The sequence below is a fragment of the Bubalus kerabau genome, chromosome 1, assembly GCF_029407905.1.
Source record: "Bubalus kerabau isolate K-KA32 ecotype Philippines breed swamp buffalo chromosome 1, PCC_UOA_SB_1v2, whole genome shotgun sequence".
Classification (NCBI taxonomy): domain Eukaryota; kingdom Metazoa; phylum Chordata; class Mammalia; order Artiodactyla; family Bovidae; genus Bubalus; species Bubalus kerabau.
Window position 1 is genome coordinate 168239082 of NC_073624.1, and position 17617 is coordinate 168256698.

The 17617-nt window shown below is 48.2% G+C and overlaps 1 long non-coding RNA gene across 1 annotated transcript; it reads right to left on the minus strand.

The window, feature by feature from the left end:
• Positions 1 to 490: 490 nt before the first annotated feature.
• On the minus strand, positions 491 to 2367 carry LOC129641885 (uncharacterized). The gene is made up of 3 exons (XR_008709497.1): positions 2122 to 2367; positions 1570 to 1742; positions 491 to 1049 (listed from the first exon to the last, which is right to left on the minus strand). It is a non-coding gene; the product is annotated as an uncharacterized LOC129641885 (long non-coding RNA).
• Between the last annotated feature and the right edge of the window lie 15250 nt (positions 2368 to 17617).

The window sequence follows — 17617 nt, forward strand, 5'->3', positions numbered from 1 at the left end:
GCATGGTGTCGTGACTGGACAAAGCAGGTAGCTTGTCCCTGCTTTGACACTGAAATCCCAGTGTCAGCTCTTAACTGAGCCACATCCCAGCAGAGTCCTGCCAGGACAGAAGGCCCAGAGGCCAGGTAACAAAGAGCCCCTTTATCATTCCCAACCACCCGGTCACCCGCAAAGTGTAGGCATGGGCTCCTGCATCTCTGTCCTCAGGAGCTCCTCATGGCACATGCCCAGGATCCATGGGCTCTTCTGGAACCAAGTGTTTCCAGGAGGTCTGTGTGGGTTAGGGTGGGGGGAGGAGGAGACAGGGCCATGCAGACCCAGGGGAGCCTGCTGCCCCAGAGACATCTGTCTCCACTTCAACCATTCCCTGAGGCCACACTTGGCCAAATCTAAGTAATCTCCTGATTACTAAATTCAATTGTCTTCTCTTCCCATTTCTCCAGGTGGCAGCTCAGGGCACTGTTAACCATTCCCGTCACCTCACCACCTCTCCTCCTCCTCCCCACTCCTGCTCCATCCACTTCGCCTGGAGCTGAGGGTTCATGTCTTAGATCACTTAACATAAATCCCAGAGAACTTTCTACAGTACCTCATAGCCCAGCCAGGCAGGAGCTGCACATGCCAGCTCTACAGCAGAATGCTGAGCTTTTGTGGCTTTCCTGGCCCGGGCTACTCGGTAGTTCTGAGCCATTTCTATTGATCATTGACAGGTGTCTGTGAAAGAAAGTAGGGAAACAAGACTTGGCCAAGTCCAGGAGGTGTTGCAAGGCTTTCTTTCTCCAGGTTCTTGATGGGGTGGCAGGTACTCAAGCCTCAGTGGGGTGTGACAATAAACAGATTTTGCTGTTGCTTCACCAATGCTGCATTGCCCAATGAGATGGATGGCAGCACCGCTCACAAGGGCCCTCTCTGAAGACGCACTTTGCCAGCCCTTGGACGCCATGTGATTTTGCTCATCCACAGGCTCTTGGGTATGGTTTTATGAGGTAGGCAGTGTTCCACCCCTGTCGTTCCTAAAAGCCAGAGCTCAGCGTGTTTTCCATAAATCACTTTAATAAAAGACACATGAAAAAGTCAAAAACCTCGTTAGCATGTGTGAAATGAGATTAAGAAACAGTTACAAAAATACCAAAGAATCTGTTGGGTGAATCTACCATCAAGGAGAAAAAGAGGATCTTGCGCTATTCCTAGGTGAGGTATCACTTTCCTACCAGGGCAGGAGTGAAGGTTGCCTTCCAGAAAGATTAGTTATAAGGGGGAAGCAAAGAATGCCAAGAAAAATAATACAGCTTGGTTTAATTTACTTGGTTGAATGCATGTTTTCCTTCTGTCACGGCAGCTAACTAAAGGTTTCTGGCCTGAGTCACTCAATCCCTCCACCCTTTGCTCTTCTCCACTCAGTCCTGACTTCCTACAGTGCTCTGAGGGGGAAAAAAAAAGCAACAACAAAACCCTTAAATGAGTTGTCCTAGTATCTCAATGGCCTTGTCTGCTCTGGGTTACTTTCTGTCTTGATTTTGGGTTTCTGAGCCTCTGAAAAGACCAGTCTGAAACTTCTTTACATAGTACCTGTGGGGCTTCCCACGTGGCGCAGTGGTAAAGGAATCTGCCTACCAATGCAGGAGATGCCAGAGATGCAGGTTTAATCCCATGGACAGAGGAACCTGGCGGGCCACAGTCCGTGGGGTCTCAAAGAGCTGGACGCGACTGAGCACAGCACTGCACAGCAGTGGGGCTATAAACTGGTGCAAAGTTTATAGACAGAAATGTTATCAAATAAATATGTTCAAATAAATACAATCTAGCCTTTGACCGAAAATTCCCGTTTTACAAATTTATTATACAGACACTTGTACACGGGTATATAAAGATGCAAACTTATTTGCAAAAACCCAACTGTCCTTTGAGAGATGACTCAGTCAAAAAAGCATGCTACAACAGAGAACTGGATTAATAATTACATTAATTGGAAAGACTAAGATGGTTCTATATGGGTTGACATGGAAAGATTCAATAGGATCTTAAGTGAAAAGCTAAATTGTAATAAAATATGGATAGTAAAGGTTATCTTTATAAAACATAGGCTATGCATAGTACTATGACCTGGAAGACTATATGTACCCAAATGGTGGTGGTGCTGGGAGTTGGGGAAGGGCGTGGCAGCTTTCTATCCCCCCATGTGTGATAGTGAAGTATTTCTAACTCTTTCTGCCCAGATGGCTCATCATGAAGCCTCCATCAGGTTCCACTCAGCTGCTTCCATTGCACCTTGTAACCAAGGCCGGAAAAGCCCCGCCGTCTCTTCCACCTGCCTTATTGCATCACTCTTCTGATGAAATACACATGCTTGAATGGGGAGAGAGTAAAACTAAGGGAGAAGGTAAGCAATTTGGATAATAATTCATGTTTTTACCTGTAAAATGTTTTACCTGTAAAATATTTATATTTTAACATATATTTTATCTATAAAATGTTTTGATTGTTTTTAGAAGATGTATTACCATCAAGATTAAACAATACAAAGATGATATTAGCTATCTGCTTTGGGCTTCCCAGGTGGCTCAGTGGGTAAAGAATCTGCCTGCAATGCAGAAGACACAGGAGATCTGGGTTAGAGCCCTGGGTTGGGAAGGTCCCCCAGAGAAGGGAATGGCAACCCACTCCAGTATTCTTGCCTGGAGAATCCTGTGGACAGAGGCGCCTGCTACAGTCCATGGGGTCGCAAAGAGTTGGACACAACTGAAGGGTCTGACCACAGCATAGCACGTCTGCTTCACTCATCATCTGAGCAGGTTCCCAGGGCACAGCCATCCTGAGTCTTGGTTCTTTGAGGCCTTTCGAGGGGGAGAGCAGCCTAAGATTCCACAAAGCCTCTCCGCTGTCATGTGGACCCAGATACGTTGAGAAGGTGCTTTCAAAGAGCCATTGACATAAAGAGTCATGTCCAGCCTCATGGAGCAACGATGCAAAGGCGGGAGAACTGAATGCAAGCTTTTCCACAGGGAGAGCCAGGAAGTCCCACAGTGGCAGGGGCTCCTGAGGTCCTCACAGTCCCCCCAGCTGCTAACACTGAGCCCACTTGTAGGAGGTACGGGGCAGGGGGCACTGCAGGGGGCAGGGACGGGGGCGCTCAGAAGTCAGAGTGCTGCGTGAGCACGGCCAGTAGAGAAAGTGTTCAGGGGGCTCCTTCAGGCAGCTCCCCCATCCAAGACCTTCACGAATTCACATGCCGCCTTCCTGCGGTGACAGGACCTCAGTTCTCTCGGCTCCACCTCTGTCATTGCATGTGTTCCCTGAAGACACCACCCACCTGACCGCGGGGTGCCTGAGCTCATATCTTATCCTGGTGCTGAGACCTCAGGGCTCCCTTTCCCCTGTGGCCACAGACACACCTGAGGGGTGACGATTACTTCAAATTCTCTTCCCAATCCCTTCTTTTCTCTGTGAATTTCAGAACCTACCTTTCCTGACAGCCTTCTGCAGGCCTATCACCTGGTACCCTCCGTGATTCTTGCTTTTCCAGTGTGGCGATTTTCCTTAATCGCCTTGCTTTTCAGTTCACCAATCATATTGATTACATCAGCATTTCTCTGGGCAAGATATGTTCTCTTCAGTTTTCCAGTTTCATTGAACAAAAGGCTTAAAATACAAAAAGTTTAGGCCAATTTTTGTATTTCTACACTAGCTTTGGAGATTCCCAGGTGGTACTAGTGGTAAGGAACCTGCCTGCCAATGCAGGAGACATAAGAGATGTGGGTTCGATCCCTGGGTTGGGAAGATCCCCTGGAGGAGGAAATGGCAGCCCACTCCAGTGTTCTTGCCTGGAGAATCCCATGGATGGAGGAGCCTTGCAGGTTAGAGTCCATAGGTTCACAAAGAGTTTGACTGACTGAAGCGACTCAGCAACTCAAGCACACTAGTTTTAAATCCTAACTCTTAGCACCAACTTTTGTCCAAACCTTGCTCCTCTTTCTTTCTTGGGGCTTCCTGCAATGAGATACCACTTCGCTCTGCAAAAATGGCTTTTCTGGTGTTAAGAATGATAGAAGTCCCAGTGAAAGTGTTAGTTGCTCAGTCGTATCTGACTCTGTGGCCCTATGGGCTGAAGACTGCTAGGCTCATCTGTCTGTAGAATTCTCCAGGCAAGAATATTGGAGTGGGTTGCCATTCCCTTCTTCAGGGCATCTTCCTGTCTCAGGGGTCGAACCTGGGTCTCCCACATTGCAGGCAGATTCTTTACTGTCTGAGCCACCAGGGAAGTCTGAAGTCCCAGATATATATATATATCTGGGATATATATATATAGTGTTAATTTAAAAACAGAGTTGGGGAACAGTATTTTAAGAAGGAACCCATTTTCTCAGTCTCCCTGAAAGCCTGTTGTCTGGGTGCACAGTCCCAGGTATCACCTTCATGCTGACTTCTTGCTGTCTGGCTGGGTGACTTGCTGTAATGTAAGGCTAGGGATGACCTCAGAGATGGTCTGGAAAGTGGTTCTTTGTCCAGATATGATCAAGCAGTGGCCAAGTCAGGACATTCCCTTCCCCTGGGGTGGGTTAAGTACAGGTAGAGGGGGCTTTGGGAAAGGGGGCTTTACCCATGTTTCCTCTGGTTGCTTTGACAAATTACCACTCAGTGGGTTCAAACAATCAAAATCCATTCTCTCGCAGTTCTACAGGCCTTGCAGTTCTGAAATCAAGGTATCAGCAGGCCGTCTTCCCTCCAAAGCCAGCAGGGAGGGTTCTCTTTTGCTTCCTCCAGCTTCTGGTAGCTGCCCTGGCATTACTGGCTTATGGCTACATCACTCCAATCTGCTACCATCTTTGTGGAACCTTCTCCTTAATTAGGTCCATGTCAAATTCCCTCTCTTATAAGGGTCCATGTGATTGCATTTAGGGTCCACTCAGAAAACCCAAGATAAGCTCCTCTTCACAAGATCACTAGCTTAATCACATCTTTTTCCATATAAGGTAATATTCACAGGTCCTGGAGATTAGGGTGTGAACATATCTTTTGGGGCCATCATTCACCCCGCTACATCCACCCATATATCCATGGAGCTGGGATGAATGTCAGATGTTAGATATCAAAGGGATGTCGAAAGCACAACCCATACAAATGGTTCCCCCAATAAACAAGTCCAGCAGTGAGTCATACTAAGGCAAAGGATGCTTCTCTTTGCCAAGTGCTGAGCTGTTTGGATTCAACTCTCCCACGCCTCTCTGGCCATTGTGTGTATACCTGCTTGGCTATTTCAAAATCTGTGGGCCTCCCTGTGCAGGGATTCCTTGTGCCAAAGGAAGAAGCTGTATTTGGGGGCATGTGTGAGGGTGCTGCCATGTGATAGGGAAGACCTGGGCTCAAATCCTGGTCCCTCCACTTAGCCACTTAGCCGCTGTCTGTCCTTGGACAAGACATCTAGCTTTTTAAAAGAACAAAAATAATCCCTATGTTTATGATTTTGCAAGAATTAAATGACGAAATGTACATGTATTAGAGCTAAACTCTTATCAGGTGTGGGGGATTGAGCAGCCCAGCCCTAGGAGAGGAGGCTGGTGGGCCAGCTGGTCATCCTGGCATCTGCGGTCAGTGGAGAAATCTGAGTCGAGTCCTCGCTCTCCAGTCTGTTTCCCAGTGGATGCAGATTCAGTGGAGTCTTCCCTGGAGACTCAGTGGGCACCTCCCACATTTCTTCATCCAGCCTGAGAATGTGGCAATGATTATTGTTGTTGCTGAGTCGCTAAGTTGTGTCTGACTCTTTGTGACCCCATGGACTGTAGCCCCCAGGCTCCTCTGTCCATGGGATTTCCCAGGCAAGAATACTGGAGTGGCAATGATTGTAGGTCTACGCATATTCGCAGAGAGAGAAACTCTCTTTTGACAGAAGACAGTCGCCTCATGATGGAAGATGATTTCTTCCTTCTGTTTCCTGGGCCTCTAATACATAAAGACACGAAGAGGCACAATAGGGAAACAGGGCATTGTTGGGGACGACTCCCTCTCTGCACCAAGGTCTGGAGGGTCGGTGCGCCCAGCAGGAATGGCTCCCTTTGGGCTGAGACTGAGAACGTAAAGGTGTGCAGTCCCTCCAGTGCGCTTCTGGTCCCCAGCCCCCTCCTCTTGGGCGGCCTGACTACCGTATTCGCTACCATCAGCGTCATCACCTGATGATAACAGCCGCATTAACAGCCTCCTGCCTCCCCGTGACTGCGACCCTTGGGGGCCTCCATCCTGACGACCCTCCCCACCCCGAGGCCGCCTGCGAACGCTCACAGGCGCATCCAGCCAGGCCCCCGCAGGCTGCCTGCCACAGCTAAAATGAAGGGAACCCAAACTGTCAGCTGCTGTCAATAGGCAAAGCCTTCAGAGATTTTTACTAAATCCAGCCAGGATCTGTGGCTTATTTATGAACTCATATGGCTTTTTGACTTCTCTGACTTTAGCCAGATTGCTGACATGTTTTTAAATTATCCAGTTTTTGTTTTCCTTCTTTGCTTCTTGGGAAGATAAAGCCTCAGGCATGTGGCCCTTCTCTGTTCATAACAGTGATGGTTTCTGGGCGGCTGGCCCCCTCCCTTCGCCCCAGACCACCATTCACTTCAATTACCATTTTAACCCAGACCTCAGAAACTTCAGAAGCATTTAACCCTTGGTGGTGGTGGTTTAGTTGCTAAGTTGTGTCTGACTCATGCGACCGTATGGACTATAGCCTGCCAGGCTTCTCTGTCCATGGGATTCTCCAGGGAAGTATACTAGAGGGGGGTTGCCATTTCCTTCTCCAGGGGATCTTCCTGACCCAGGAATTGAACCCGGGTCTCCTGCATTGCAAGCAGATTCTTTACTGACAGAGCTATGAGGGAAGCCCTATTTAACCCTTAGGAACCCTTAGGAACACAGAAAACAAGTGATTAAGAGGGAGAAGCTACAAGGCAAAGTGTTTTTTTAAAACTCTATATAACCATACAATAAGAAATTTTGTTATCAAAAATTAAGATTTATAATGAAAAAAAATCCCAGACTGCATATATATGCTTCTACTGGGTGATCTCTAACGGTCCAAGCAATTTCTGGAAACTTCCCATAGCTTTAAAAGCTGACATGGTGGCAAGCATTGAAGACCATTCCATCCAAGGCCAGGAGTCATTGTGCAGCAGTACGGTAGCTCTGGGACAGTTGGCTTTGTCTTGCTGAGAGTCCCTAAAGGTCTTTCCTGTGGGCTGCCGTCTGAACGCCACCTTGGTCCTAACCCTGCCCCATCTGGGAAAGCTGCTGGGTTAACACTCCCTCAAGTCAGCACGGTTCAGACTGGGGCTGATTAACACATTGTAACTTTCAAATTAAAGACAGGAATTCGCCATCCTCATCCCAGTTCTATACAATTACTCCATAGATTGCTCACCAGGGAATATCAAAAGGGAAAAAAGCAAGCACCAACCTCCCACATCACAGCCAGGATTGTCACTTCTTAAAAGAAAACTCTCACTGGCCTTACCTAAGCCAGTAAAGTCATCCCGCGTGAATTCACTCAGGATGTTAAAAGCATTGGCCGGTGTTCGTCTCTGCATTGGGTGTATCAACACAGCCCCACTTGCCCTCTCTGTGAGTATGCAGTGGTTTGAAATATGTCCACAAATTCTTGGGCACTCCCTTCACACAGCGAACCCCTCCCTTGAGTCTGTGGACTCATTAACTGGCTCCTGGCAAGCAGAAAGGGGGCAGAAGTAATGGGATGTGATTTCCGAGAATGAGTGTATTTGTTTTTTGTTGTCGCATAACAAATGACCATGGATTTAATGAGCATTTATTATCTCACGGTTCTGGAGATCAGAAGTCCAGGTACAGGGTGATGGAGTCTTCTGCTCAGGGTCTCACAAGACTGAAATCAGATGAGGCTGGGACTGAGATCTCATCTGAGGCTCTGGGTCCCCTTCCGAGCTCATACAGCTGGCAGAATTCTGTTCTTTGCAGTTGGAGGGATTGAGGCCCCTGTAATCTTGCTGACTGTTGGCTGGGGGCCGCTCTCAGTTCCTGGAGGCTGCCCTTGGGGGCTTGACACATGGGATCCCTCCACAATGCAGCAGTTCACTCCTTCAAATGCCTGGCTGCACATCTGCTCTGTTTCAAGGGGCTGCATCATTAGATCAAGCCAACCCAGGGCAGTCTGTCTTAACTTGGAGTCAAGTTAGGAATCTTAATCACAATAGTCCTGCTACCATATAATATAACATCATGGGAGTGAGACCTCATCACATTTTAAGTCTTGCTTCCACGCAAAGGGTGGGTATCACACATGTGCACCGGGGGCGGAATCTGGGGCCATCACAGAGTTCTGCCTGACACTCGCGAAAAGCCGCAAAAGCCTTACGGATTCCCGCTCGTCTCTTTTCCTTTCTCTTGGACCTCCCACTTTGGAGAAAGCCAGCTGCCACACAATAAGGACACTCAGGCAACCTTCTGGAGAAGTCACCAGGTAGAAATGACGCCTCCTCTTAGCAGTCAGCAAGGAACCACAGCCTGCATTCTATAGCCATGGGGGTGGGGTGGGGTCAATCTTGGAAGTAGATCCACCAGCCCCAGTCCAGCCTTCAGATGACTTCAGTCCTGACCAACATCCTAACTCCAACCTCTCAGCAGACCCTGAGCCCAAACCACCCAAATGAGCTGCCTCCAGATTCCTGACCCTCAAAACCTATGTTATACAATTTTTCTCTTTGAAGATGCTCTATTTTGAGGCAACTTGTTATAGGGCTATAAATAACTAATAAACAGCCTTTATTCACTAAGAGAGCAATTGAAAACAGTGGGAAAATGTTGTGTTGAAAAACAAAAAAAAGAAAATATCCTAGCAAAACTGCTTTCTATTCTGAAAGACAGAGCTCTCATCTGGCCTTTGTCACTCCAGCCAGAGGCTGGCAATCATGCTGTGCTCACCACCAGTTGCCTCCCCTCTTTCTGCAGAGGGGTCTCTGCAAAGCCACATGGCCAAACTGCAGGTCCCACTTCCCAGGGTCCTGCTGTATCCAGGTTTCTCCCTAGCATTCTCCTTGGCTTGAATTAGTACTTTGCTTCCCTCTGAGCATCAGGCTCGCTGCCCTGAGTGCCTTTCCTCTGGACTCCCGCTTTCCTCTCGCTGGTCTTTTCCTTCCTTGTGCCTTCCAGCCTAGGAGGAGCTGGGGCTGTGTGAAAGCAAAGCTCCTCTGAAGAGGGCGCATCTGGGGCTACCCAGCCCCTGGCTTAAAGCCACGCTTGATTTAAGCCATTTCACGGTGGAAAGCCAGGCTCTTAATTCTGGGTTGTTTTCCTCCCAGGCTGTGAACTTAGATGACAAATCACAGCATCCTTTCTCCTGACTGCCTGGCTGCCCTCACGGGCTGCAGCACTCCTGGTCATGATGGAGAGCCCCAGGGGTCCACAGGGGCAGACTTCCAGCCTGCATTTCATGCTCTGATGAATGAAAAGGGCAGCGTGGGCTTCAGTCCCTTTCCTCTTTTCCATCATGGGAATCTCAGTCTGGACAGAGGTAGGGCAGAAGGTCAGTCCTGAATGCCCCATCCTCCGTGGTAAACAAGGAGAGAAAAGGCTGTCTGCCTGGGCCACGGCAGATGGGGGCAAAGTGCCAGCTCCAGGTGAAACAAAGCCAGGGCCACAACTATTATTATTTCAGGTCAGTTCACCTTGAGCTCAAGGAACAGCCAGTCGCCAGAAGGCTCGGCGTGACACAGTGCAGACCCCTCACCCGCCCCTGCTGGCAGTGAGTAATTGGCACTAAACACGGGATGTGTCTGGATTTAATCTAACCTGAACTCAATTACTTGACTCGTCCAATGGAAACTCGCCCGGGCTCCAGTGTTTAAGTGAAGAGAGGGCTCTGAAATCTTCTGGTCCCTGTAGCCTCAGTCTTTTTCTTCCTGTCTTTGTAGGTGGGCAGAGGGATGCACATATTCTGGGCCCTGCCACCAGGTTCCTGGGCACCCCCTGACCACTGCCTCATCTGATTGCAGGACAGAGTAGGATGCTGAGAGGGCAGTGTGTGTGGATGCTGCATCCCTGATGCTCAGCTGAGAAGGTGGGGGCTGTGAGTCTAAGTCACAAGCCCAAGGGGCTGAGCAGTGGTAGCTGAGAGGAGAGAGAGACCCTGGGTGTCCCTTCCTACATCACTGCAATGGAGCGGGGCTCAGCTTCCAGCACCCAAAGAGGGGACTCCTAGCCAGCAAGAGCCCACTGGGAGAGACCTGAGCCCTTGCTCTGAGTCACCCCACTGCACCCACTTTCTGCATTTGATTTTCCGAGGCCATTCTGCCTCTCTCAGCTGGAGTCAAAGCATTCTCTTAGAACTCTCTTCCCTCCACACAGACACCTGGGTATGACATGAGAGGGCCAAATCCCAGCCACACTGGCCTCTTTCCTCTCTTCCAGGGTCTGCATGGCAATGGGCCCACTTCTAGCCCCAGCCGTGGAGGCATCTCTGCTCCCTCCAGCCTGCCTCTGAACTGGGCAGCTCTGGCTATGGAAACCTCTTCCGAGCACGTCCAGGTGTTGTTGGGTGCTTCTGAGTTGGCAGTCTCTTCCTCTTGAGCTTCGCTCTGCATCCCACAGGATGTGGATGGTGATCAAGCTGTGGGGCGGCAGGGCGAGCAGGTCCTCCTACTCCATCTCAGAGAAGCACACGTGTCCACTGTCCTGCAGCCGCGGGCCTCACCTGCGTCTCAGCCTTGTCCCCGCTGGCCTGGGGCAAGTGGGAGAGTCCAGGGGAGAGTTCTCAAGCAGGAGGTGAGAACCTTCCAACTAGAACCTGCCTCTGTTTGTTTCTGGACCAAGTAGGCACACCCAGGGAGCAATCAGGCTGCTAACTTGGAATACTGGGCTGAATCCCCTCCGATGTCATGCTTCGCCTGCCCAGGACTGCCCTGGGGACCTCTGCCCTGAGTTGGAAAGAATTAAAAGGACATGCAATTGGAGGGCAATAAAATTCTCGGTCTCATTTATTTTTCTCTTGTAATTCTGACTCACAGGCAATGATGTTGTCAGTGGGATAAAGAAAAAATGTATATCTTAACATAATTTTCTATAAAAGTCAAGGCAATTGGTAAGCATGAAAAGGCCATAACATATCCGGTTAACATAATTTGAGCCAGAGTTCAATTTACTGGGTTTGAAACCTGTTTCAAGCATCAATTAGCTTGTAATTTGGGGGTAATTGCTTAACTTCTTTCTGCCTCAGTTTCCTCATCTGCAAAATGGGGATGGTCAGCACTTGCCTGGTGAGGATTGAATGAACATATGGAAATAGCTTAGAACAGAGCCTGCCTCCCACTGCAGTCTCAGTGTGTGAATAAACTAGGAGGGATGTTAAATGGGAGCTGAGGAGGGGTGAGGAGTCCAAGACCAAGGGCAAGTTTCGGGATAATGGACAAGGAGATAGTGGCCACATTCAGGATATTCCTTTGGGAAAAGGAAGGAGGAAAGCCTGGCTTGGTGCCAGTGCTCCGGAGAAGACCGGGAGGAAGGCCAGGGCCTACAGAGCATGGAGCCAAAGACGTTTCCTGGGTCCAGCCTGAAGGCCGGCAGCTGCTCAGACCACTCTGTCATCGTGATGAGGTCAGAGGGGGAGACAGCACACAGGCCTGAGCCACAGAAGGGAGCCCAGGACTGGGGGAGAAGCTGACAGGGAAGCCGAGGTGTTCTTGAGCCCCAGGGCCAAGTTACAAATGTTGTAGGGGCCTGATGATTTAGGCCAGGGGTGGGATGCATAAAACATTCTCTGCAGAAACAGCAAAATTTAAGAATGTTTTTTTTCTAGGGGAGACGATAGCTTCGCATTTGGACTTGCGTTTCCCTGCCTAGATGCGTAGGTGGTATCTCTGTTCTGAATTTTCTCTTCCTGGGATAGAGTTGCCTAATGTTGACTCAGGAGCTGGGCTCACAGCCGACCTCTTTATACCCCATGGCTCCTTTAAAACGGGCTGATCCATGGGTCTCCCTCCAGCTCCCCCAGCTAGCAGCTCTGGAGGAGGGAGTGCAGCATCTGTGACTGTAGCAAGCCCCCGAGTGAACAAAGTGTGGTTCGTCAGCCTCCATGAGCATCACAGACTAGGCCTTCAGATAGTAGTCAAAGCTGCTAATAAAGGCATGAGCAGCAAGAGCGGGGACTCAAAGGCCAAGATGCACAAAACTCTTCTCTCTTAGGCCTCAAGTGAAACTCTTCAAGGCAGGGAGACCATGCCATCTCTTTATTTAGAACTTTCTAGAACAGTGCTTGCTGTTCAAAGGAACTGCAGTGATGAAATGTTCTAAACCTGCAGTGCCCAATACAGAAGCCACTAGCCATATGTGGCTATTTGTGCTCAGTTGTGAAGTCGTGTCTGACTCTTTGTGACTCCATGGACTGTGGCCTGCCAGGCTCCTCTGTCCATGGAATTCTCCAGGCAAGAATATTGGAGTGGGTAGCCATTTCCTTCTCCAGGGGGCTTTCCTGACCTGGGGATTGAACCCATGTCTCCTTTTGGGTGGATTCTTTACCATCTGAGCCACAAGGTACATATGAAAAGTAACTTACACCTGAGTGCTGGACCGTGGCAGCAGTGATGTATTTTGGTATTATCCCTGGGGTTTAGAGAAGAAACCTTTTAAGGCAGTTAAGGCATTCGTGAAAACCAAGTGTCTGACACCTCTGTGGCACCTGTGAAGCCAGAGGCGGAGGTTTCTGGCATGTTTCCTTATAGGAGCAGAGCCAAGCCTGGGGTATGCTAATGAGGTCGTCTGGATGTCACAGTGGTCTGTGAGTCACAAGAGGCCAGCCGAGCACTGGGATCTGAACATCACAAAGATGGCGCTCGGGGAACAGTTTTCCCAAACTCACACTGAAGAGGTCCAGGGAGAACGTTCTATCACCTGGGCCTACTGCTCTGCACCTCCTCCTCTGAGGTCTCTGGCCTCACTTTGGTGGGGAAGCCTTGGGTCGATGGAAAATGCTCATGTTTGAAGCCATCTGCCACCAGGAGCAGATGACTGCGGCTGGTCCTTGTCACCTATGAGTGGTTGGGCCACAGTGATCTGTGACTTTGGCACCGAGCGCTCCAAGAGTCCTCATGATATCCAGCGAGGGTCTGAGGCTCAAAGGCTGTCTGCTGAGACAGGCTGGCCCCCCAAGCTATCTGGCCAGCAGAGTGAGTGCCCACGGAGCCCTGGGCTCTGTGCAGAGAGGCAGGATTCTCTCCGCTCCAGAGGCTTGGGCACAGTCTAGGAATTATATGACTTTTCCACAAGCAAAGGACAGAATGTAGTGCAGCAAAGATTCTAACAAGGGAATCTGCTGCCAGACCCGTTTTGCGTCTCATCTGTGCCCTCTTTGCTGGTTAACGCTGAGGGCTGGGCAGGCTTCTCCCCTCTGACACCCCTCTCTGGGGCACGAGAGGAAATGCCCTTGGCTGACACTGTTGGTATCCCTGCGGTCACACCTCCCGCACCTCACATCTGCAATACACACAGCTTGTTAAGATGAGACTGGTTCTAGAAGGCACCGCAAGGGAATCTTGTGGTGACGAAAGAGCTCTGTACTTTGCGGTGTAGTCACATGATTCCAAGTGTGAAGAGTCACATAGCAACAAACACGGAGAGGCACGCTTGCAGATGAGTGTGTCTGAAGTGGTGACACCTGAGTGAGGCCGTGACTGGATCACTGTCCATGCTCTGGTTGTGACATTTACTATAATTATGCAACACGTCACCAGCGGGGAAACTGGGGCATCTCTGTATTGTTTCCCACAACCGCACGTGAACCGAACAATTGTCTCGAAATAAAAATTAACAATACACCTTGAAAAAAAACTCACGGTGTGAAACGTGTTTACACTACTTTGAGAAAGAGTCAGCTGAAGTCCCAGATGGGACTTTTTCACTGCTTCTGCCCTTCTAGGTCTCAGGATTCTCACTCATCTTCCTGTCTCCCTTCAGCCCAGGAGTGAGAGAGGCCACTGGGGACAGGGAGCAGCTGTGGCCTCCAGGTGAGCTCTGGGACCAGCAGGAGGAGTGGGGGGGGGGGGCGAGTCTGGAGGCGGAGCTCACAGGATGCCTGGGAATGTGCAGTTGGCGCTGCTAACAGCAGGGCAGGCGGCCTGGCTTCTGCGTCCTGCAGGGAAACAAGGTGGCCCAGAGCTACTCTCAACTGTCCCCAGAACGTCACCAGTGTAGACTGCCCCTCAGGATGGGGGAGAGGAAGACCTAGAGCAGGGACAAGGGAATATTATACTTATTAAAATTAAAAGATGCTTGAAAGGAAAGCTTTGACACACCTAGACAGTGTATTAAAAAGCAGAGATATCACTTTGCCGACAAAGATCTGTGTAGTCAAAGCTACGGTTTTGCCAGTAGTCATGTACAGATGTGAGAGCTGGACTGTAAAGAAGGCTGAACGCTGAAGAATTGATGCTTTTGAACTGTGGTGCTGGGAAAGACTCTTGAGAGTTCTTTGGACAGCAAGGAGATCAAACCAGTCAATTCTAAAGGAAGTCAATCCTGAATATTCATTGGAAGGACTGATGCTGAAGCTCAAGCTCCAATACTTTGGCCACCTGATGCGAAGAGCTGACTCACTGGAAAAGGCTGAACGCAAAAGAAGAGGGCGGCAGAGGATGAGATGGTTAGATAGCATCACCCACTCAGTGGACATGAATTTGAGAAAATTCAGGGAGATGGTGAAGGACAGGGAGAATCAGACACGACTTAGTGACTGAACAACAACCACACACTTATTAAAACAACTGCCTCCAAAAGTAGGTCATGAAAGAGTATTTCTAATTGATGTGATTTTTTGGCTCTATTATAGAAACACAAATTTGTTTCTCCTATTTTAATGCAAGCATGATCTTGTTCATTTTTACTAGTGTGCATTATAATTTTAGGAGCATCTCACTAGTGAATACTTTTGGGAGATACCCACAGAGTTAGCCAGTGACACCTTCGGAAGAGGCTCCGTGCATGTCAATTATGTCTCCGTAAAACTAAAACAATACAAGAATCCTTCAAGTTTTCCTGAGGCTACTTGCCCATCCCCAGGTCTCAGAGCTCTCTGCACGTGCTCTTGGGTAGCAGGGCATGGCTGTTGCAATATTACTGAGCTAGCTCGTGAATGGAAGCAAACCTTAGTTTTCACAGCTCAGTCTTGGGAGGGGAAGAAAAATGATGATTTAAAAACTGGGTGGTGTCTGGTTTAAGGTTCAGAAATCCTCCTTTTTGAAGCATGGCATTCCCTTGTTGGTGCTGTTGGTACTGGTGTGTGTGTGTGTGTGTGTGTTTACACATTTTGTTTTGTTTGACACTATGACATTTCCTCTGTTTACCCTGCAAGAAAAGCAGAAATCAGCAAGATCAGATACCATTTCCCTTCTTTAAGTGTTAGCTAGGTTTGATTCCTTCCCTGAGGCCATGTCCTTCTCCCTTGCTTGGAGGAAACGCCTCAGATCAAATGTTCCTTGGTTGACGGAAGATATAAATGGAATGCAAACAAGAACAGGAATCTTGGTTTGGATGCATTAACTTATTTGCATAACCACTATCAATTAAAAACTTAAAATATTTCCCAGATGTTCTTATGTGATCATATTACAAGACAGCAATTTAAAATTGCCCCAAGGTCAGCATCCTAAGCAAAAGCAACTGATCTAAGAAATACGAAGTAACACATCCTGGAAACAGGTACCACATGAGGGTTATGGAGCGGCCTGGAGTACACACAGGCTGACGGGTGATTAGAAGGAAAATCGCCTGCGGGGAACCTGAGGGCTATTAGGCTGCAGTTCGTGTTCATCAAATTTAAACACCTGGTTTGATAAAGTTGTGTGGTTTCTTAAGCCTTGATACTTGCTCCAAGCAGCTGTTTCTGCATAATTTGGGTCATGTTTTTCTTCCGTTGCCTAGTCCATCAGTGCCCTGTGAGCATTACTTGTGTTGCCCACTTATCGTGGTGGGGACCTAAAAGTGGGCCCTGAAACTGCACAGTGAGGACCCTGGACAGTAGACCATAAAGAGATCTGATGGCTGCCAGGGGCTGCGGGCGGGGAGAACACACAGGCAGAACACAGAGGATTTGGGGCATGAAAACCGCTGTGTGATGCTGTGATGATGCATAAATGTCATTATATGTTTTTTAAACCCCCAAAGTATATAACACCAAGAGGGAAGCTTATTTAAACTATGGACTTGAGGCGATTACTTTGTATCAATGTAGGTTCATCAGTCATAACACATGTACCACTCTGGTCAGGATGCTGACGATGGGGGAGGCTGTGCATGAGTTGGGGGTGTATAGATGGGAAACCTGTGTACTTTTCCCTCAGTTTTGCTGTGAACTGCTCTAAAAACACGAAAATCTTTTGCAAAGTGCCCATGAACTCCTAGAGTTTCAGTTTCGGCTGTTGGAGGACCATGAAGTTGACATCTCCATGAGCCGCCACAAGGCCTCAGGCGCCAGCCCTAAAAGGCCCTAATTTGGACGTTTAACCAGTCAGTGCTCTATCATTGCCGGTTCTTGCCTTTCTCATAAGTTCCCAGACAATCTTAATCCCCATCAGGGATCTATTTATTACACACAGTCTTCTCTTCTTGTTCTGGTCCATGCCAACCTTTCTATCTTGGCTTACATTATTCCAGCAACCTAAACATTAAACTTGCCCTTCTGCCTACTCAGAGTGTTTTCTGTTTCCAGAATGTTTCCAGGTCTTCAATAACTTCTGCAATTTTGTCCTCAGAAGGGTCCCTCTTAACACTCTCCAAAGGATCCTTTCCCCACATCCCACCTCCAGCCACTCTATAAAACATTAAACTATTTTATTGTCTTTAGGCAATTTATTTCCTTCAAACTTATGATGTTATTTTCTTATTTACTGTCTTCCCTGTTCCCCCTTTTTAAATGTAAATTATTCAAGAGTCAGGATTTTTGTCTGTGTTGTTTCTGCTACATTCTGGTATCTAGACTAGTCCTTGGCATGCAGCATTTGTTGACTTGTTGGATAAACAAGTAGATGAATGATTGGCATCAGGGGAAGTATATCCTGGGCTCCAAATGACTGCCTTGTCAAGACTTTTCTTTTAAAATATAGAATTATTAATAAATACATTATAACATCATATTGAGTTTTAAAAAATGCCTTGCCTTTGGTTAGATACTATTGTAATTTGGATTGCAGCTTTACAGACTTTTAATGCCTATTCAGTCATTAGCTCTATCTGCCATCTATCTATTAAAGTCTGTCTGTATCTATCCATCTATCTTCATATCTATGTAATATATATGCTTCTCTGTAATTTGCTCTTTGTAATGATATGCTTTCATATAAAACATAGTTATGCAATCTATAAGAAAGTTGAAGATTACACAGACTTACAGCCATGAGCACTAAATTTAAGAATCTCTGAACCAACAAAATCTCCCACAGACTAAGTACCATAGAAACAACAACACGTCTGTGGGCCCAGCATGCCAGCCCCAGCAAGTATTGGCCTGGCCGTTCTCCAAGTAGCTGCCACACTATGACACACTTGAAGCTTTGCATAACCTGTGTTTTCTCACAGTAGAATCTGCACCGCAAGGGTCTAAGTATGCCTGAAATGTAGCCGACCC